Source organism: Coregonus clupeaformis, unplaced genomic scaffold (genome assembly GCF_020615455.1).
Source record: "Coregonus clupeaformis isolate EN_2021a unplaced genomic scaffold, ASM2061545v1 scaf0049, whole genome shotgun sequence".
In the NCBI taxonomy this organism is placed as follows: domain Eukaryota; kingdom Metazoa; phylum Chordata; class Actinopteri; order Salmoniformes; family Salmonidae; genus Coregonus; species Coregonus clupeaformis.
Genome location: NW_025533504.1, coordinates 502501 through 525404, shown reverse-complemented (window position 1 = coordinate 525404; position 22904 = coordinate 502501). Strand labels below are relative to the sequence as shown.

Below are 22904 nucleotides of genomic sequence, written 5' to 3'. Positions count from 1 at the left end.
ATCACCTTGAGGGGGAACTGTTACATGGAGTTATATGAGGTTATAATCACCTTGAGGGGGAACTGTTACATGTGGTTATAAGAGGTTTATAAGAGGTTATAATCACCTTGAGGGGGAACTGTTACATGGGTTTATAAGAGGTTATAATCACCTTGAGGGGGGAACTGTTACATGGGGTTATAAGAGGTTTATAAGAGGTTCTAATCAACTTCAGTGAGAACTGGTACATGGGGTTATAAGAGGTTATAATCACCTTGAGGGGGAACTGTTACATGGGGTTATAATAGGTTCTAATCACCTTGAGGGGGAACTGTTACATGGAGTTATATGAGGTTATAATCACCTTGAGGGGGAACTGTTACATGGGTTTATAAGAGGTTTATAAGAGGTTATAATCACCTTGAGGGGGAACTGTTACATGGGTTTATAAGAGGTTTATAAGAGGTTATAATCACCTTGAGGGGGAACTGTTACATGGGGTTATAAGAGGTTTATAAGAGGTTATAATCACCTTGAGGGGGAACTGTTACATGGGTTTATAAGAGGTTTATAAGAGGTTATAATCACCTTGAGGGGGAACTGTTACATGGGGTTATAAGATGTTTATAAGAGGTTCTAATCAACTTCAGTGAGAACTGGTACATGGAGTTATAAGAGGTTATAATCACCTTGAGGGGGAACTGGTACATGGAGTTATAAGAGGTTTATAAGAGGTTATAATCACCTTGAGGGGGAACTGTTACATGGGGTTGATTCTGTGCAGGTCGTAGATGACGAAGTAGAACAGAGAGGCTCTCTGGGCAGTGGGGCGGTAGAGCTATCTGGCCTCGTTGATCTTTGTCTCGATCTCTCTGGCCTCCACCACCTGTGTGTGTGTGTCAGTTAACACAATGAGCTATGAACTAGGGCCTTAGTCATGCTCCAGATTTCTTCCCATTTCAGCGTAGCCATAAGTACATGTCATTTGCAGCTAACACTGTGAAATGGAGCGCACATTGTTCTACTAACTAGACTATAAAACAGTAGGCCTATATAATAACACATGGAATTTAAGTCTTGACGCTAGTAGACATCCTAAACCAGAGCTACTTAACTCCCAAATACTACTCTACTGTACATCAGTGACCCTTCAGCTTCAACTACTTAACTCCCAAATACTACTCTACTTTACATCAGTGACCCTTCAGCTTCAGCTACTTAACTCCCAAATACTACTCTACTGTACATCAGAGTGACCCTTCAGCTTCAACTACTTAACTCCCAAATACTACTCTACTGTACATCAGAGTGACCCTTCAGCTTCAACTACTTAACTCCCAAATACTACTCTACTGTACATCAGAGTGACCCTTCAGCTTCAGCTACTTAACTCCCAAATACTACTCTACTGTACATCAGAGTGACCCTTCAGCTTCAGCTACTTAACTCCCAAATACTACTCTACTGTACATCAGAGTGACCCTTCAGCTTCAACTACTTAACTCCCAAATACTACTCTACTGTACATCAGAGTGACCCTTCAGCTTCAACTACTTAACTCCCAAATACTACTCTACTGTACATCAGAGTGACCCTTCAGCTTCAACTACTTAACTCCCAAATACTACTCTACTGTACATCAGAGTGACCCTTCAGCTTCAACTACTTAACTCCCAAATACTACTCTACTGTACATCAGTGACCCTTCAGCTTCAACTACTTAACTCCCAAATACTACTCTACTGTACATCAGTGACCCTTCAGCTTCAACTACTTAACTCCCAAATACTACTCTACTGTACATCAGTGACCCTTCAGCTTCAACTACTTAATTCCCAAATACTACTCTACTGTACATCAGTGACCCTTCAGCTTCAACTACTTAATTCCCAAATACTACTCTACTGTACATCAGTGACCCTTCAGCTTCAACTACTTAACTCCCAAATACTACTCTACTGTGGTTTGCCATTTCCATTGGTTCAATTGTACCCAGCAAGTCAAATCAAGTGCAACTCAAATATTTTGGAGTATTCGACCCAGCACCCAGGTCTACAATGTAACAACTGACATATACAATGATCACTAAAGAGTTTTGCAGGAGAGAATGACAACTTCTCTCTGCTTCTCCAGTATGTGGGGCTGTGGACTCCATTATAATAGATAACTGCTGCACACATGATCGGTTCCCTCAGCAGGTTGTGTGCTGTGGACCTTGAGTGTCTCCAGGTCCGGTCTCTCGTGGGTCACCACCTGTCCCAGCAGCTGCTCCTCCAGACCTATAGGGGTCACTGTGAAGTTGACGAGGCTGGTCTGGGCCTGCAGCTCCGGGGGGGAAGAGGGGTGAGCTGGAGGATGAGCTGAAAGCTGCTGTTAAACTCACACTCCTTACCCCCCAGCCAAATGTACCTGTGTCAGAGCAGGATGCACAGTGATGGTATTGTATGATTCATTTGACCTGATTATCATGTACAGTACATAGCATTTATACACCAAGATAGACACAATACCTGCATTCATAATCCTGTATAATATACTGTATAACTTGTGATATGTTTAACTTGTGATATTATAATTCTATTACTCATGTGTATTGCAGTTATTACACTAGCCCACTTGATCTTTAAAGCGATACTTCGGGATTTTGGCAATAAGGTCCTCCCCAGAGTCGGATGAACTCGTGGATGCCATTTTTATGTCTCTGTGCGCAGTTTCAAGGAAGTTGCTAACTAGTGCTAGCGCAATTGCTAAAAAGTGTATGGGTATCTGCTAGCATGCTAGTAGATACCCATAGTCTTCCAGTCATTGCGCTAACGCTAGTTAGCATTAGCTCACAAAACTACCTATAACTTCCTTCATACTGGACACAGAGACATACAAAAGGTATCCACGAGCTCATATGACTCTGGGGAAGTAGATAAAGGGCATCATTGCTAAAATCCCGAAGTGTCCCTTTAAACCAGAAGCCCTCTGGTCAGAAATCCTCATGCTACTCCAAACTTTGAATGGTTTAAAATGTTAACCACAGGAAAATAATCTAAAATAAATCCAAGAGATAATCTATAGTCTCCCAAAGCAGCCGATACAGTATTTATCTGTTCCTGCATTTCAATTCAATTAGCAGAGGCTCGACAAACCCGACCCGGTGGCTTTTCATTTTTCACTAATTACCCTTCCCATGTCAGGCAACGGCCCCCATTTTTTAGGGCCCAGGTTTCCCATGGCCCGGATCTTGTTACACTCTATATCTTCACAAGCAAAAAATTAATGTACTATTGATAGAACCATTAATCCACCAAATTAAAGTCCCGGGCTGATGGATTGGCTTGTAGTCCTCCGTCAGCCATGAAAGGAAATAATTAGTATTCATTACTTCACACTCTACAACATTCCAATTATTAATGAACTTCAGCTGTGGAGCCCCACCGTATCCATCATGGCCACCACAGCAGGTTGTATTAATCACAAGCAGAAACAAGCGCGGGTCATCTACAGCGGATTAACTTATAATCAGATTTACCACAGGGATGAATTGTCACGGGTCGACAGACAGCAGCAGCACTGTATCTGGTAGGAGTTCAATACATGTCCAGTTTCAGATGTTCAATAATATTCACACACTTTGGTTTCACAGGAAAAGGAAGGAACAAGAAAGATGTGTGTCGGTGGTTGAGAACAGGAGGTTGATTTATAGTATTTTCATTTTTCCGTTCGCACCGTAGTTACTTCTTGTTACATTGTGATATGTTGTTCATTTAGAAGATTGAACTCAGATAATCATAAAACAACGGTGGTGTTGAGGTGAATTAATACGCTTGGGGATTGGATTATTTGCTTCATTGGTTCAAAGGGACTCAGTGTAATAGATTGAAATTTATCCACAATTTTTTTTTCTTCACATCATAGTGGATTCATCATCTTCTTTCCATAACATACGCTACTGCAAATGTCCAAATCAACTACAAACTATAGGCTTATGTAGCCTAATTATAGGCCTATGTAGCCTAATGATAAGCCTATGTAGCCTAATTATATGCCTATGTAGCCTAATGATATGCCTATGTAACCTAATGATAAGCCTATGTAGCCTAATGATATGCCTGTGTAGCCTAATGATATACCTGTGTAGCCTAATGATATGCCTGTGTAGCCTAATGATATGCCTATGTAGCCTAATGATATGACTATGTAGCCTAATGATATGCCTGTGTAGCCTAATGATATGCCTGTGTAGCCTAATGACATGCCTATGTAGCCTAATGACATGCCTATGTAGCCTAATGATAGGCCTATGTAGCCTAATGATAAGCCTATGCAGCCTAATGATGTGTATTGGAGATTGTTCTGGATATACTCCTGACCAAGGAGCTGTTGAGTGTGATAGTGGTGGTGTTGTGTTGTTCTCAGAAAGGGAAAGGCAAAAGTCCCTTACCCACAAGAGAGGCTGGCTGCCCACTATTCAGGGCTAACCACTGCAGAATAACTGTTCAATATTCACCACATAAAGACTATGAGCAGGCAAACGAACATCTATCATCAGTCGTGAGAGGGTCGATCAATACGTCTGCTTCAGGGATTCAGAACACGCAATACAAATTCATCTATAATCTAAAGAGTAGGGAGCAATCAAAAAAAAAAATATATATATATACCACTCAGTCATGTCCCTGTAGCTGTCCACCGCTCAGTGAGACTCTAGCGTCAGTCAGGCAAATCCTCTGGCATTGTTTGTGTCCCAAATGGCACCCTAGTCCCTACAGTAAGGGAAAAAAGTATTTGATCCCCTGCTGATTTTGTATGTTTGCCCACTGACAAAGAAATGATCAGTCTATAATTTTAATGGTAGGTTTATTTGAACAGTGAGAGAAATCCATAAAAACGCATGTCAAAAATGTTATAAATTGATTAGCATTTAAATGAGGGAAATAAGTATTTGACCCCCTCTCAATCAGAAAGATTTCTGGCTCCCAGGTGTCTTTTATACAGGTAACGAGCTGAGATTAGGAGCACACTCTTAAAGGGAGTGCTCCTAATCTCAGTTTGTTACCTGTATAAAAGACACCTGTCCACAGAAGCAATCAATCAATCAGATTCCAAACTCTCCACCATGGTCAAGACCAAAGAGCTCTCCAAGGATGTCAGGGACAAGATTGTAGACCTACACAAGGCTGGAATGGGCTACAAGACCATCGCCAAGCAGCTTGGTGACAACAGTTGGTGCGATTATTCGCAAATGGAAGAAACACAAAAGAACTGTCAATCTCCCTCGGCCTGGGGCTCCATGCAAGATCTCACCTCGTGGAGTTGCAATGATCATGAGAACAGTGAGGAATCAGCCCAGAACTACACGGGAGGATCTTGGCAATGATCTCAAGGCAGCTGGGACCATAGTCACCAAGAAAACAATTGTTAACACACTACGCTGTGAAGGACTGAAATCCTGCAGCGCCCGCAAGGACCCCCTGCTCAAGAAAGCACATATACAGGCCCGTCTGAAGTTTTCCAATGAACATCTGAATGATTCAGAGGAGAACTGGGTGAAAGTGTTGTGGTCAGATGAGACCAAAATCGAGCTCTTTGGCATCAACTCAACTCGCCGTGTTTGGAGGAGGAGGAATGCTGCCTATGACCCCAAGAACACCATCCCCACCGTCAAACATGGAGGTGGAAACATTATGCTTTGGGGGTGTTTTTCTGCTAAGGAGACAGGACAACTTCACCGCATCAAAGGGACGATGGACGGGGCCATGTACCGTCAAATCTTGGGTGAGAACCTCCTTCCCTCAGCCAGGCCATTGAAAATGGGTCGTGGATGGGTATTCCAGCATGACAATGATCCAAAACACACGGCCAAGGCAACAAAGGAGTGGCTCAAGAAGAGGCACATTAAGGTCCTGGAGTGGCCTAGCCAGTCTCCAGACCTTAATCCCATAGAAAATATGTGGAGGGAGCTGAAGGTTCGAGTTGCCAAACGTCAGCCTCGAAACCTTAATGACTTGGAGAAGATCTGCAAAGAGGAGTGGTACAAAATCCCTCCTGAGATGTGTGCAAACCTGGTGGCCAACTACAAGAAACGTCTGACCTCTTTGATTGCCAACAAGGGTTTTTCCACCAAGTACTAAGTCATGTTTTGCAGAGGGGTCTTATTTCCCTCATTTAAAATGCAAATCAATTTATAACATTTTTGACATGCGTTTTTCTGGATTTTGTTGTTGTTATTCTGTCACTGTTCAAATAAACCTACCATTAAAATTATAGACTGATCATGTCTTTGTCAGTGGGCAAACATACAAAATCAGCAGGGGATCAAATACTTTTTTCCCTCACTGTATCTAGTGCACTACTTTTGACCAGGGCCCATAGGGTTGTGCACTATATAGGAAATAGGGTTCGCAGCCATTCGGGATCGCAGACATTGTCTAATACTGTCCCACAGGCCCATATTTAGACACATTGGGATAGTATTATTATTGACTTGTATATCAAAAGGGATATAAAACCATGGATCGATTAGTAATGTGTAGACAAGACTAGTTGCAGGCTATTAGCACAACTCTAGAATAAATAGCTTTAGCAAAGAAAGCAAATTGTGTACAGTATGGTAATTGCATAGGGCAACTGTGGCTTAAAGACAAAAAGCCTCACGATTTGTCTCCTGCAAGGCCAGTTTCCTGAACACAGATTAAGGCTAATCCTAGACTAAAAAGGACTTTCAATGGAAATTCTCAGTTGAAAGTGCTTTTTAGTCCAGTACAAGGGTTAATCTGTCTGGGAAACCGCCCCACCTAGAGCCAGTAGATCTGTATAGGGACAGGTAAACCAAGGACCATTGTCACTACTTGCCTTCCTTCCTTGATGGTGTTTCTCCCCAGTTGTGGCTCCAGGACTGGGTCAACTCTCTCCTGTAGGTTCTCAATCAGAACAGTCTCTGGTGTTTCTCCCCAGGAGTGGCTCCAGGAATGGGTCAACTCTCTCCTGTAGGTTCTCAATCAGAACAGTCTCTCCACAGGCCAGGGCTCGCTCTACCACATCCAAATACCTGTAGGGAATGAAGATGGTAACACTTTATAGGAAGTACATACGAATAATGCTTTACAACATCCTGTATAATGACTTATAATACACTTACAATTGTATTATGAAGCATTATAAAGGATGTTATAAAGCATTAAACGTACAGTAAGTATTTCATATAAAGTGTTACCAGAATGATTCACTAGAAGAGGTAACTTGAATACTTTTTTACATTGTGTAACTGGCAAGCCCATGGACACCTATGTAGTTGATGATTAGTAGTGACCAGGGATTAGCCTGGTCCCATCCTGAATCTACTGTCCAGACACCATATTCTATGGTTATCATACCCTACTGTATATGTTTGGCTAAAGCACAAACAGACTGGACCACTTGGACAGACACTGTCCAGTGATACAAAACAACCCCTGGTGACCATCAATGTTCCAAGTCCAACTTGCTTCACTTCCTTTTTCACATCCCCTCTGAAATCTCCACTATCATTGATGAAATCCGTCAAAACAACGCCCTCCCTCTCTCACCCCATCTGGTGGAGCTGCTCCACCCTGAGCTCTGGCCCACAGCGCCTGCGGAGCCACTTGATGCCCTGCCGCTGGGGTGTCGATCATGAGTGGCCAGCGCTTGCCGGTGGTCAGGATGGCAGCGTCCTCTGTGGACATCCTATCGTTTGGCAGGCCCTGGTTGTGCCAGGCAGCCACGGCGGGGTCGTCTGTAAGCATGAGGACAGGGTCCAGGCCGTCTGTCAGGGGGATTTGGACCTGGAACACACGGAAAGACAGACAGATGGCACCCTGTTCACTTTATAGTGCACTACATAAGGAATAGGGTGCCATTTGGAAGCGACAGCAGTGAGGCAGTGATGTCACTCGGTTGGCTGTGTGTGGGGTACAGACTGTTAGAGAGAGAGGTAACAGTGTTTCACCAAGATTCATTTCCAGGCGGGTTATCCCTAAATTAACATCCAAACTCAAAATGTTCAAATAAAATCAATTAAAGACCATGAATAAAGACAGTTTAGGACATATCTAAACAATAAAGGAAAAAGGAGAAGCTTTATACTGCACTGCTGGTCAAAAGTAGTGCACTACATAGGGAATAGGGTGCCATTTGGGATCTTACCCGTTGTGACTGTACGAAGGCTATCCAGGCTTCGTAGAGCAGTTGGTGTCGGCAGGGCCTGGTGAAGTAACCCACGTAGGAGATGAAGGCTGAGGTGAGGTGAACATCACCACACAGTCTTCTCCTGGTTCTTCTGACTGGGACACACACACTCACACACACACACCAGGCTTCTTCATGACAATATACACCACCAAAAGCAGTATGAAATGTAGTCTATAATATATGTATATGATCACTTTTAGGATGAACTGGAAAATTGGTATATACATTTAGCTTCAAAGCCACCTCAAATATTTCAAACTATGGGATGAACCGTTAATCTAGGCTGAAATGTATTTCCCCACCCAGTCTATCGGCCAAACTAGAAAAACCTAAAGCAATAAAGTATACAACGGTAATTCCACCAAACTGGCTTTGAATGTTTGCCTGCAAATTCGCTCAGCATTTATTTAGCATCCATTTAATCCTTCGATGGTATGACCATCTGTGACATCTTGAACATGGTAAATCACGCGTGGCGTTTCTTCACAAGGGGCCAGAATCTGTGGCATAATAAATTCCCAGACAGTTAAAAATCACTATAATTTTACCCTAATGCATTATGGGTTGTCTGTAATATCACTCAGTCTTGGGGTGAAGTGTTTTTAATTTCCAACAGCTGTCGAGCCTGTGAGGTAAGTTAATGATTAAATATAGACGGTCTGATTTATTAGTCTAAATACCATCGCTTCCAGATCAATGCCATAAAGACAAATAATTTATCTTGATATGTTGAAAAGCCAAGCTGTCCCATGCTAGCCACATTTGTTTTGTTGAATAAGAAAGTAGAACGTATGAATATGGCCATTGCAGAAAAACATGACTCCCTTTTGGGATTTCACATTAACGGACCGACATAAAGATGTTGGATATCCACAGGACCACTTTGTTTTAAGAGGTAACACCTGGACTAGATGTGCGTAGAATATAAGACACTGTAGGCAAAATATGAATTCCAAACAATTTAGCATGAATACTGGTCAAAAGATTGATAGTAAAGAGCAGTATCAATTACAATGTATACATATCGATACCGAATACATACACACACACACACACACTTCTTCAGGCCAGTCTGCTGCCCAGCTTGAATGTACTGTCCATGCAGCCTTCCTACCATATCTCTTCTCCTCTGGGCCGTTGGCCAGACAGAGAGCCAGTTGCCCAGTTTAATGGTGCGTTTGCTGTGGTCCGTCCCTCTCGTCCCTGATCCCCAACAGGCTGGCTAGCCACACCTGAAGCTCCATCCCCTCCACCACACTACAACCAGACACAGCCACATCACAGGGACATTATAACAAGTCCTCATCCAGGTTACTGATGCACTTCTGTCAACCCCACCTCCTGGTAGACACTGTACCTCGGGCCCTGTGACCAGTCACTTCCTCTATGCCAGATGAGACACACTGACACACTGATCCCTGATACACACTGTAGTGCCGAACCGTACAGTGCTGGCTCGTGTAGTTTCTTTTCACATTGTCGGTTCCAGAAACTACGGTGGATTGTAAACACCACGCAGTCTAGAGCAGCTGGGTTTGGCTCTATAGTGTGTATCAGGCATGACAGGACTGACCCCCGGCCCAGCCCCTCCTCTCTGTACCTCCAGGCCCTTGGCCAGCTGGTTGGCCAGCTCGATGGGTCACTTCCCCCTGGCACTGGACCTTCTCATCAGCAGCCGTCTCAAACTGGACTGTGAGGCTCTGCAGGTTGACAGAAACACCACAGAATCACAGACACATGACAAAACAATGTGGAATGTCATCTGGTCATTGGTTCACATCCAACCCCTGTTGTTAAACACACCACAGATTAGATAGGCTTCATGACAAGACAATGCTGAGTGGCATATGGTCATTGTGTGAGCTGGTGATTTCAACCCAGCATGGTGACTGATAATATAACACTTCTTACCTCCAGTTTATTTCTAACTGTCAGCAGTTTGGCTGTTGCACTCTCCAGCTCGCTGTTAGCCTGGGACAAAGCTTGTCTCTTTGATGCTACCTCACAGTAAACCTATCATTGAGACAAACAGAAAAAGAAAAAACTGGCATATTACTTTAACTAGTGTTGAAATTCAACTATGTACAGACAATTTTGTTAACTGTGCTAATAATTGCATTGTTCCTTCCTGCATGTACACCCCCAGTCAAACGTTTGGACACACCTACTCATTCACACCTACTCATTTTAGCGTTTTTCTTTATTTTTACTATTTTCTACATTGTAGAATAACAGTGAAAACATCAAAACTATGATTGAGAGAATGCCAAGAGTGTGCAAAGCTGTCATCAAGGCAAAGGGTGACTACTTTGAAGAATCTAAAATCTAAAATATATTTTGATTTGTTTAACACTTTTTTGGTTGCTACATGATTCCATATGTGTTTTTTCATAGTTTTGATGTCTTCACTATTATTCTACAATGTAGAAAATAGTAAAAATAAAGAAAAACCCTTGAATGAGTAGGTGTGTCCAATCTTTTGACTGGTACTGTTTATGAATAAAACAATTGATTAATGATTTAATGATATTCTATCAATGTCATTCAATCTGATATTATAATAATATATGCCATTTAGCAAATGCGTTTAACCAAAGTGACTTACAGTACTACATTTCCGTATACTGTCGTTGCAAAGCTCCATGCTCTACTAACCGAGCCACACAGGACCATATCATCTGACATTCAAACTGTCTTAATGATACACATCAAAGCTCTATTTCAGACTGGTCTCTGTCTGACCTCGTACTATCTGACGATGTTGATGGCCCAGGCACAGAGTCCTGCGGCGGCGGTGGACTTGGTCCTGACCAGGTCAGGGTGAAACTCTGGGTTCCTCAGGTACTCCTGCTTCACCACCACCAGACATGACTCAGCGATGTGCTCCTTGTCATACGACACCAGCGCCTGCAGGAAGTCATCCACCTGTATTGCCACAGGGCGACAAGTATGCATTAAGATACAATTCATATTCATGTAGAATGCGTGATGTACTGTTGTCAGTCAAGTGGAACTAACACAGCTTTTGACAGTAAAACACGTCTTGCACATGTTGATGATGTCACAAGGCAGACTATTGTCAGATTGGTTGATGGACTTGTTGAGACAACGTAATAAAGACTATCCAGGAATGTTTATCACTTGAAAATAACAAAATACCACCAGCTCTTTTTCAGAGTGTTTCTCGTTCAGACCAGAGTACAGTACAGTACAGTGGTGCTGGCTTCTTTCATAACTATATTCATAGAGCCATCATCCAGCTGTGTTGTGAGGATGAGACATGCAGGGTACAGGGTCAAGGCCCAGACCCAGATTACACTGGCATCCCTCAGACAGATGATGATGTGATTGACACAGTGACAGGTGGTAACCCTGGTTACCTTGCCCATGAAGGCCCGGGCTGTCTTCCAGCTCCGCTCCTTGGGGACGCGGGCGTGCGGAGCCAGCAGCACCATCACCGCCGCCGCCACTTTGATCACCGCTGCCTGGAGGGTTGGCGAACGATTTCAGCTCTGTCAGATTCACCTGGAGACAGATACAATGTACCACCAGGTAGTTATTGTAGAAGATAATTTCTTCTCAACAACTTACCTGGCTTTATGACGGTTGAATAAATCAATCAAGAACCATATAAAACAAACCAGAAGGATCATTAGATAGATTAGTGATTTAGACACACAGCAAGCACTGTAACTAACTGGTTCATTTACAGATTGACTCGTTACCTTATTAGATATGTGGCTTAGCTACAATTGCTCTGTAATCTACGACATGATTTGAGTATTGTACCTTGTTGAGAGTGTCCAGCGCTGCAGTAGCAGCCTGCACAATGGGCTCTGCCTTGAACAGGTCAGTCTCACAGTCCCTCTGCTTCAGTGAAACCTCTGTCTGGATGACAGACACCTGAACAGAGGACACAGACTCTATTGTCACTCCTTCAACTAAGAGGTCTTGATGTCACGGTTTACTAAGCCAGAACCCAGAAGCAGACCAGGACAAGGTAAATTGAAACAAAGGTGAGTGTTTATTTAATAGATCCACGAGTGAGGCTGAATAATCCAGGGAACAGAGCGGGTGGCGTGGATGGGTTGTTGAGGGTGCAGTGGTAGGTCCAGTAATGGCTCGGCAGCCGCCGACCATCAGGCAGAGGTTGGGTGAAGGTTCCGGGTGAGTGACTGCAGATAGAACAAAACGGAGGTAAGTATACAGCAAGTCAAAAAGGTGCAAAACAATAAAACTAACGCTAGAAGTTCCAAGGCTGATACACGGACAAACATACTGTTCATGGCTAACGATCCGGCAGGGAATGGATGTTAGGACAGAGCCTAAGAAGGGTGATGATCAGGACCAGGTGTGCAGATTGCTGATGGGATGCAGGTGCGGAAATCAAGAGAGCTCCCGCCTAGCAACGTTGCCCGGCAACCAGGCAGGGAGCGTTCCAGAACCCTCGGGAAACTGGAGATCCCGAGCAGAAAAACTAATACCCAGACAGAAACCGACTCAGACTGCAGGGATCGTTACAGTACCCCCCTCCGACGAACGCCACCGGGCGGACTCCCGGAGCGCCAGGATGGAGGCGGTAGAAGTCACGAATGAGGTCAGCATCTAGGATCTGTCGCCGCGGAATCCAACTCCTCTCCTCAGGACCATACCCCTCCCAGTCCACGAGATACTGGAAACCCCGGCCCCGCCGTCTGGAATCCATGATGCGTCGCACCGTGTAGGCAGGACCACCTCCGATCATCCGAGGAGGAGGCGGAGGAGGCGGAGGAGGCAACAGAGGACTGAGGAGAACAGGCTTGAGGCAGGAGACATGAAAGGTGGGATGGACTCTGAGCGTCCTCGGTAGTTTGAGTCGAACTGCCACCGGATTGATCACCTTCTCCACCACAAACGGACCAATGAACTTCGGTAACAACTTCCTAGACTCAGTCCGTAAAGGAAGATCCCGTGTGGCCAACCAGACCCTATCTCCGATGGTATAGGTGGGAGCGGGGATCCGGCGACGATTCGCCTGGAGCTGATACCGGTCCGAAACTCTAAGGAGTGCCTTTCTGGCCCGATGCCAGGTCCGGTGGCAACGACGAATATGGGCCTGAACAGAGGGCACTGAGAGCTCCTTCTCCTGAGAAGGGAACAAGGGAGGTTGGTAGCCATACAGGCACTGGAAGGGAGACATCCCAGTGGCAGATGTAGGGAGAGTATTGTGGGCATACTCAACCCAAGGCAACTGAGAGACCCAGGAGGTGGGGTTGGAGGAGACAAGGCAGCGTAGCGTGGATTCCATCTTCTGGTTGGCTCTCTCCGCCTGACCATTAGATTGGGGGTGAAAACCAGATGTGAGGCTGACTGTAGCTCCAATGGCCAAACAGAAGGACTTCCAGACAGCAGAGGTAAACTGAGGGCCACGGTCGGAAACGATATCACTGGGCAAACCGTGGACCCTGAAAACCTCCCTAACCAGGATCTCGGACGTCTCCGAGGCAGAGGGAAGCTTGGCAATAGGCACAAAGTGGGCGAACTTGCTGAATCTGTCCACGATAGTCAGAACGACCGTGTTTCCCTCAGAAACGGGCAACCCAGTGACAAAGTCCAGGGCCAGATGCGACCATGGTCGCCAGGGAATAGGAAGGGGGTGAAGTAGTCCAGAGCTGGGCCGATTGGTACTCTTATTCTGCGCACACACTGGACAGGCAGCAACATAACCCCCGAGTATCCTCGGCCATGGCAGGCCACCAAAAAGCGTCTGCGAAGAAACGCCATCGTCCGAGCCACGCCAGGGTGACAAGCCATCTTGCTGGCGTGGGACCATTTGAGGACAGCAGGACGAACCGACTCAGGCACAAACAACCGACCGGGTGGACCGTTACCGGGACCGGGCTGCGTCCGAAGGGCCGCCATCACCTCCTCCTCAACCTTCCACCTAACAGCTCCCACGACGCAGTTCCGGGGGAGAATTGTCTCGGTCTTGGACCCACTCTCCTCCGTCTTGGAGAACATCCGGGACAAGGCGTCCGCCTTGCCGTTCTTAGATCCAGGTCGGAACGTCAGGGAAAAATTGAATCGTCCGAAAAACAACGCCCACCTGGCCTGACGGGAGTTGAGACGTCTAGCCGATTGCACGTAAGCCAGATTCTTGTGGTCAGTCCAGACAATAAACGGTTGCTCCGCCCCCTCCAACCAGTGGCGCCACTCCTCCAAGGCAAGTTTCACCGCGAGAAGCTCCCGGTTACCCACATCGTAATTCCTCTCCGCAGGCGAAAGGCGACGAGGTAGTAGGCGCAGGGATGGAGTTTACTGTCCGTGGAGCATCGCTGCGACAGGATGGCGCCAACTCCCACATCAGACGCGTCCACTTCAACGACGAACTGACGGGCCGTGTCCGGCTGAGAGAGAATCGGTGCGTTGGTGAATCGCCTCTTCAAATCCAGAAACGCTCGATCCGCCTCCGGATTCCACTTGAAGGTCCTGATACTGGAAGTCAAGGCAGTTAACGGAGCGGCCACACGGCTGTAATCCCGGATGAATCTGCGGTAGAAATTCGCAAACCCCAAAAATCTCTGGAGCTGCAATCTCGTACCGGGCTGGGCCCATTCCAGAACCGCTCTAACCTTCTCCTGGTCCATCCTAATCTCTCCCCTGGAGATGATGTACCCGAGAAAGGATGTCGTGTGGGCGTGAAACTCGCACTTCTCGGCCTTCACGAACAGGCGATTCTCCAACAATCGCTGCAGAACCTGCCGGACATGCTGGACGTGGTCGGAAGGTTCCTTCGAGAAGATCAGAATGTCATCCAGGTAAACAAACACAAAGAGACCGATCATATCTCTCAGGACGTCGTTCACCATACTCTGGAATACCGCTGGAGCATTGGTCAGTCCAAACGGCATCACCTGATACTCGAGTGACCCATCGGTGTATTGAAACCCGTCAACCACTCGTCCCCCTCTCTGATCCGGACCATGTGATACGCATTGCGTAGGTCTAGCTTGGTGAACACCGTAGCACCCTGTAAGGAGTCGAAGGCAGAACTCATCAAGGGCAGGGGATACTTGTTCTTGACCGTGATGTCATTCAACCCCCCGATAATCAATACACGGTCGAAGAGAGCCATCCTTCTTACCCACAAAGAAGAATCCTGCCCCCCAGGGGTGATGACGAGGGACGAACGAGACCAGCAGCTAGGGACTCCTTGATGTAGGTCTCCAAAGCCTCACGTTCAGGTCGGGAGATACTGTATAACCTTCCCTTGGGGTAGACAGCTCCAGGGAACAGGTTGATGGCACAATCATATGGTCGGTGGGGAGGGAGTGACAGAGCCTTCTGCTTACTGAACACTTCCCCCAAATCGTGATATGTCTCGGGAACCAGGGACAAATCTGGGGTTTAGCCTCAATCACCTGACTGGGAACCGAATGGGGACAGGCAGTCTTGAGACAGTTAGCATGACAATCAAGGCTCCAACTCGTTACCTTGCCCGTCACCCAATCGAACGTGGGATTGTGTTCCTTCAGCCAGGGGTATCCAAGGACCAGAGGAACATGGGAAGACGGCAGAATGAAGAATGAAATCATCTCCGAATGATTCCCCGACAACAGCATCTTAACCGGTTCAGTCCTCATCGTGATACGTGCCAGACTACTGCCGTTCAGAGTGGTCGCTTCAATGGCTTCCGGCAATTGCTCCTTGGAAAGCCCCAGCTGTTCCACCAACTCGGCATCAAGAAAGCTTCCATCGGCACCTGAATCGATAAAAGCGTTAATCGCTAAGCTCTGATTCCTGTTCATAAGGGTAGCCGGGAAACGGGGTCTGACAGAGGTATTGAGAGGTCGAAACTGGCTCGCTAAAAGTCCTCCCAACTTTAGCGAGCCGCGCAGTTTGACGACCGCCGGGAACAGGTGGCGAGGTAATGTCCCGAACCACCACAGTAGAGGCAACAGTTAGTCCTACGTCTGAGTTGGCGTTCCTCCTTGGTTAACCCGTGCCGCCCTACTTGCATTGGTTCAGAATCGGGAGACAGGACCTCTCCACTAATCCTGTGTGGTGGACGATGATCGACGTATTCTGGTCCAATCCCCGACCCGACTGGAACCTGAGAAGCTGATCGATTGGACGGAACCCATTGCTTCTCCCTCCTTCGCTCTCGGACTCGATTATCCACCCGAATAGACAAGGCTACCAAGCTGTCCAGGTCACTAGGCTCCGGATAGGAGATCAACTCATCCTTGAGCTGCTCCGACAGACCCTGGTAAAAGGCCGCTTGCAGAGACTCCTCATTCCACCCACTCTCCACAGCCAACGTCTTGAACTCGATCACGAAGTCGGCCACGCTGCGAGTTCCTTGGTGAAGCGAAAACAGGCGCCTAGCTGCGTCCCTCCCTCGGACGGAATGGTCGAAGAGCTTCCTCATCTCGGCCGTGAACCCCTGGTATGAAGCCATGCAGGGGTCTTGTCGTTCCCAAACGGCTGAAGCCCACTCCAGCGCTCGACCACGCAGCAACTCAATCACAAAGGCTATCCTAGCCTTGTCTGTGGCATAAGAGTAGGGCTGTAGATCGAACACTAACCCACACTGCATAAGGAAAGAAACGGCATCTTCCCAGCTCCCCCTCATATTTATCCGGCGTCGGAACCTTGGGCTCACGGAAGGACACAGCTCCAGAAGCGGCAGGCGAGATGGGTGAAACCGGTAGTGGATCCTCCACCGGAAACTTGCGCTGGTTCTGGACCTCCGTCAGACCGGTAGAAAGGTTCCGAACTGCCAACGCGATCTCCTGTAGCTCCGTGCTATGATGGCCCAACATCTTCTCCTGATGGGTAATGGCATGGCGAACAGAGTCCAGGTCCGCTGGGTTCATTACTGGCCGGATCGTTCTGTCACGGTTTACTAAGCCAGAACCCAGAAGCAGACCAGGACAAGGTAAATTGAAACAAAGGTGAGTGTTTATTTAATAGATCCACGAGTGAGGCTGAATAATCCAGGGAACAGAGCGGGTGGCGTGGATGGGTTGTTGAGGGTGCAGTGGTAGGTCCAGTAATGGCTCGGCAGCCGCCGACCATCAGGCAGAGGTTGGGTGAAGGTTCCGGGTGAGTGACTGCAGATAGAACAAAACGGAGGTAAGTATACAGCAAGTCAAAAAGGTGCAAAACAATAAAACTAACGCTAGAAGTTCCAAGGCTGATACACGGACAAACATACTGTTCATGGCTAACGATCCGGCAGGGAATGGATGTTAGGACAGAGCCTAAGAAGGGTGATGATCAGGACCAGGTGTGCAGATTGCTGATGGGATGCAGGTGCGGAAATCAAGAGAGCTCCCGCCTAGCAACGTTGCCCGGCAACCAGGCAGGGAGCGTTCCAGAACCCTCGGGAAACTGGAGATCCCGAGCAGAAAAACTAATACCCAGACAGAAACCGACTCAGACTGCAGGGATCGTTACACTTGACCTTCTTTTGTGAAATAATTGTTTCCTATTGAGTCCAGACCTGGGTCAAACCCATCACGTCAAGTATTTGTCTTGAAAGTATTTGAGGTGCGCTTGATTGATCTTGGGGTTTGCACTTTTAGGACTATTCTATTGTCCATTTTACTGGGCATAAGTAAATCAAGTGCAACTTAAGTATTAAAAATGACATCTAGTAATACAGATATTTTATACAGTGTATGTAATGGAGCCAGGTCTGATTAGGTATTTAACTATTGTTAATATGGTGAGAAGCGGTCACCTTCTGAGCTGCTACATCTGCAGCCTCTCTCTGGCAGCTGACTCTCTCTGTCTGCTGTCCAATCTTAGTGAAGAGAGCTTCTGCATCAGCATTCGTCAGGGTCAGATCCTCTTCCTGGGACGGCAGTTTGCCTTTTAGCTCCTCAACCTACAGTAAACCGCACAGTCCCGTAAGAGGATGCATCTCAGACGGCACCCTGTTCCCTATCTAGTGCACTACTTTTGACCGGAACCTATAGGGCTGTGGTCAAAAGTAGTGCAGTATATAGAGAACAGGGTGCCATTTGGGAAACATACATGAATATCATCATACCTTGGATAATGAATCTGATTTATGTCACGTCTATGTTAATGATATTATAATACGTCTTCTGATGGCATTTTTTTCTGTAACAAAAACTGATTAAATAAATGGAAATCCAATGTTGTACTCCTCTTTGCGGCAATAGCTATAAAATGTGATTTACATACATTTCAAGGTTTATCAGCAGCATTCAATCAGTGTAAAGGCAAAAGGCATTATACAAATGTGCTACTGAAACCTTCTCTGATCTTGTACCACAGCCTTGAGGTTCTGATATTAACGTTAAAGGCTGCAATCCCAAATGGCACCCTATTCCCTACATAGTGCAGGGGCCTGGTCAAAAGTAGTGCACCATACAGGGAATAGGGTGCCATTTGGGACCCACTCATAGACTCCTACCTGAGCGGCGGTAGTCTGGAGCTTCTGAAGGCCGCTGACAAGGCGCTTCATCTTCCAGCGGATCTGAGCCCGGCTCGTCCCCAGGAGCTTGCTGTACAGGGTGATCTGCTGGAGAAAGCTCTTTGGAGTGGTGTAATTGTACCTCTTCTCAGTGCACCTGTATTTTTCACTTGCCTGGTTGACACTGGTGTGAACGCAGGCCATGAAAAGACTGATGGATTTCTGGACGGCGGGCTGTAAAAATAAGCAGAGGTGGGGGGGTGTGAGAGAGGGGGGGAAACAGAGAAAGGGGGGAGAAGGGAGAAGCACAGCAGGGGCGCTCTGGATTGAGTGGAATTTTACGTCCCCAAGCTGATGGGGCCTGAAATATTATCTTCATAAATTCTGAATTCATCTACAAGTTTTGCCATTTTACTTGGCCAGCCTCGACTCACTCAATCCGAAATTTAAGGGCAGCTAGCAGGAATGATTAGGCTTTGAAACCACTGGGAAAATAATGTGTTTAAGGCCTGTGACATGCAGCGCATAACGCAGAGGCTCTGTTTACATTATCCATCATGTCCTTCAACTTTCTTGACACAGTCCTGGGTATTACACAGTACTCTACTGACTGGGTATTACACAGTACTCTACTGACTGGGTATTACACAGTACTCTACTGACTGGGTATTACACAGTACTCTACTGACTGGGTATTACACAGTACTCTACTGACTGGGTATTACACAGTACTCTACTGACTGGGTATTACACAGTACTCTACTGACTGGGTATTACACAGTACTCTACTGACTGGGTATTACACAGTACTCTACTGACTGGGTATTACACAGTACTCTACTGACTGGGTATTACACAGTACTCTACTGACTGGGTATTACACAGTACTCTACTGCACACAGTGTAGAAGCTACAACATAGTCCTACTGACTGGTTATTTATCATAGTACTGCTCAATGACCCACCATGTCACAATTAATCACACGCCGTTAGGGATCAATTAATGCAAAAACAAAGTAGCACAGAGAACAGGGCTCACACCTGAACATCACTCACAAAAGGCCATTGTACATGATCCAGGATCCAGAGAGAAAAATCATTAGTAATTAAGATCTGACATAATGCCTTTTGACAAAGTGTTGAATGTTCAGTTGAGATGCGGAGCGGCAAAGTTCTCATTGATTTACCTAGTTCATCCATTATTTGTGGCTTGTGCATTTTTAAACTCCATATAAATGAGTGTTTCATGTGCTGTTGTGTTTACCTAATCCTTTAACAAGACAAACATTTTTTTATACTGATTGCTTTATATGTAATCTTTCACAAATAATTATTTGATTTCAGGTTTCAACTTCTCATATAAGGCAGGGATATATCCATATTTCCATTTGATGGTTGTTTTCATCGCTGCCAGACTCAAGTGCTTGGAGTTGAGGCCAGTGACCCTCTGTTTAACTACTGGAAGTGGGTCATTCAAATCATACAGTTTTGGAGTAACACAGTGTACTGGAGAAAAGGTCAATAACATTGCCACGCGCGCACACACAGAGAGACACAAATTCACACACACAACAGGGAAATCACACACACACACACACACACACACATACTCCTATAGTCTTATCCCACTGGTCCACAGCAGCAGCAGCATGTGAAGGCCCTTCCTGTTAGTGCGGCGACAGCTGTGCCTCCTGAGAGGGTCGTCGTTACCGTATTAATCACTCTACTCTCATTAACATAAATGATCCTGGGTACTGATCGTTCCACTGCCATGAGGGAAAACAATGATACGTCTACTCTGCAGACACACACACACACACACACACACACGGGAGTCATCTGCCATGTGACCAGCCATTTGTCAGTAGCTCAGTGTGTCTCAGTGGATAAGTAATGATGAGGGATCTATGGTAAAGTTAATACAGCTGCACTGCTTTAATTACAAGATGTTCATTAAAAGTCTAACTGACTAAGTCTTAAACCCTTTAAGAGTGTCATTAGGAAAGACATTGCCAAAACACACTACAGCACTGTGTCAACTGTTGTTCTATTCTAGAACCCCATGGTTATTACAACTAACTGTTACATCTAACCTGTATAGCAGAATGCTGTTGTCAGTCTCCAACCTTACTGTATGTAGCTCCATTCCTGTGTATTTTATTTTATTCATCTTGTGTTACTATTTTTACTATAATTTTAAAACTCTGCATCGTTGGGAAGGGCTCGTAAGCAAGTCTACACCAGTTTTATTCGGCGCATGTGAGAAAATGTAATTTGATTTGATTTGATTTAACATAGACCACAGAGATAACGTCCAGATCAGAAACACCATCATATCAGTCAAACTACACAGCCTTGTAGTGTCATTCATCTATTGGGAACAGACCAGAGCTGTGTAAAACACATTTCACATCGTGTCGCAAAATCACTCCAAATGAATGGGCACCTCTGATGAATTTGGGCCGTTTCCTGTTGAAGTATTTCAAAGAATTGGAATAGGGTCTGAACCCAGGCCTGGTAAAGCAGAGTAGCTACAGTACCTTGCTGAGAGTGCCTCACCTCAATGTCCTCAATCTCCTGGATGAACCTGAGGCTGACAGACTGCAGGGCCTCAAGGGGCCAGGGGTGGAACCAGTCCATGGTGGTGCAGTGGACCAGGGCAGGGAAGAGACAGGCCCTGAGATGCAGGGCACTGCCCACAGGAGACAGACACAGAACCAGCTAGAGAGAGACACCATCCGCATGGCAGGAAGAAGGATGTGAGGTTCAGACAGACAAGGACACATCATATTCGTCCCAAATGGCACCCTATTCCCTATTTAGTGCCCTACTTTTGACCAGGCCCCATAGGGAGGCCCATATGGGGCCTACTATGTTCATGGCTGCGTCCCAAATAGCACCCTATACCCTACAAAGCCATGAACATACAGGCCCTGGGAGAGATGGGGCTCTGGGTGGCTAACCACCATGCCAGACTGGCCCTTTGGGCAGACATGCAGGGTAAACACACAGACACATATGTGCACATTGCCCAACACAGACATAAAAGGATGTATGCCCAAATGCACATACTGTATGACAACACACACGCAGTCATAGACCACTGAAATGGCAAATGCATCCAAAAGAAAACATCCTCTTTTATCAGAGCGAGACAAACTGGCAGCCTACCTGTTCTCCCTCCCTCTTTCTTTCCCTCTCACGCCCCTTCCTCCCTTCATCTCTCTCCCTCCATCTTTCTATCTCTCTCTCGCTCTCTCCCTGTTTTCTAGTCCGTTGTGGGGCATGTCTGGCATGTGCAGTGAGCCACAGACCAGTTGGATCTAACAGACAGGAAACCCCAGTTGAGGCCTGTCGGGGACAACGGATGGATTAGCTGGACTAGGAACATGTGCACTGTCTGAGACAACTCTTTCCTTCCTCTACTTCAGCCCCCTGAGTCTCTGTCTGGCTCTGGCAAGGCATCTAACCATAACAACCATTCAACAGGGCAGAATTCATAAAGCCGTGTCTTAACCGACTATCTCCCTCTAGATTCTGAGGGGAATGTACAGTAAGCAGACTACCTACAGATCAGAAAGAGTCAAGTGTCTGACTGAACTGGACCGTGAGTTGGAGTCGGACCTGGTTGATGAAGAACCTCCAGCAGTTGTCTCTGGTGTCCAGCAGGCCCAGCCCCCGGACCTCAGTCCTCCCCCCGGCTACAATCCATCCACCTCCTCCTCACTGAACAGGTCAGGGATCTCACCTGGGGAAACAGACATACAACACCACCAACAGAGACGAGGGAGGGATTGAGAATTGTAATTCCCAGTGACTTGCTCTACGGGAGAACCCTTAGGTAGTCACCTGATGCCAGCAGGTTGTTGATGATGACCAGGAAGCGTTCGTCTGGTATCTGAGCGTCAGTCACGAGCAGAGCTATGGGTTGGTTCTTTACCCTTGTACTCAAGTACAACCCAGTCAGATCAAACTAGAACACAGATACAGTAGAGAACACAGTAACAGTCAGGGTCAGTAGAGAACACAGTAACAGTGAGGGTCAGTAGAGAACACAGTAACAGTCAGGGTCAGTAGACAACACAGTAACAGTCAGGGTCAGTAGACAACACAGTAACAGTCAGGGTCAGTAGAGAACACAGTAACAGTCAGGGTCAATAGAGACAGAACACAGTAACAGTCAGGGTCAGAAGTGACAGAACACAGTAACAGTCAGGGTCAGTAGAGACAGAACACAGTAACAGTCAGGGTCAGTAGAGACAGAACACAGTAACAGTCAGGGTCAGTAGAGAACACA

At 46.4% G+C, this 22904-nt stretch overlaps 1 pseudogene; it reads right to left on the bottom strand.

Annotated features, from left to right (window-relative positions):
* Positions 1 to 22904, bottom strand: part of LOC121555543 — an 88195-nt pseudogene that overhangs the window by 27290 nt on the left and 38001 nt on the right.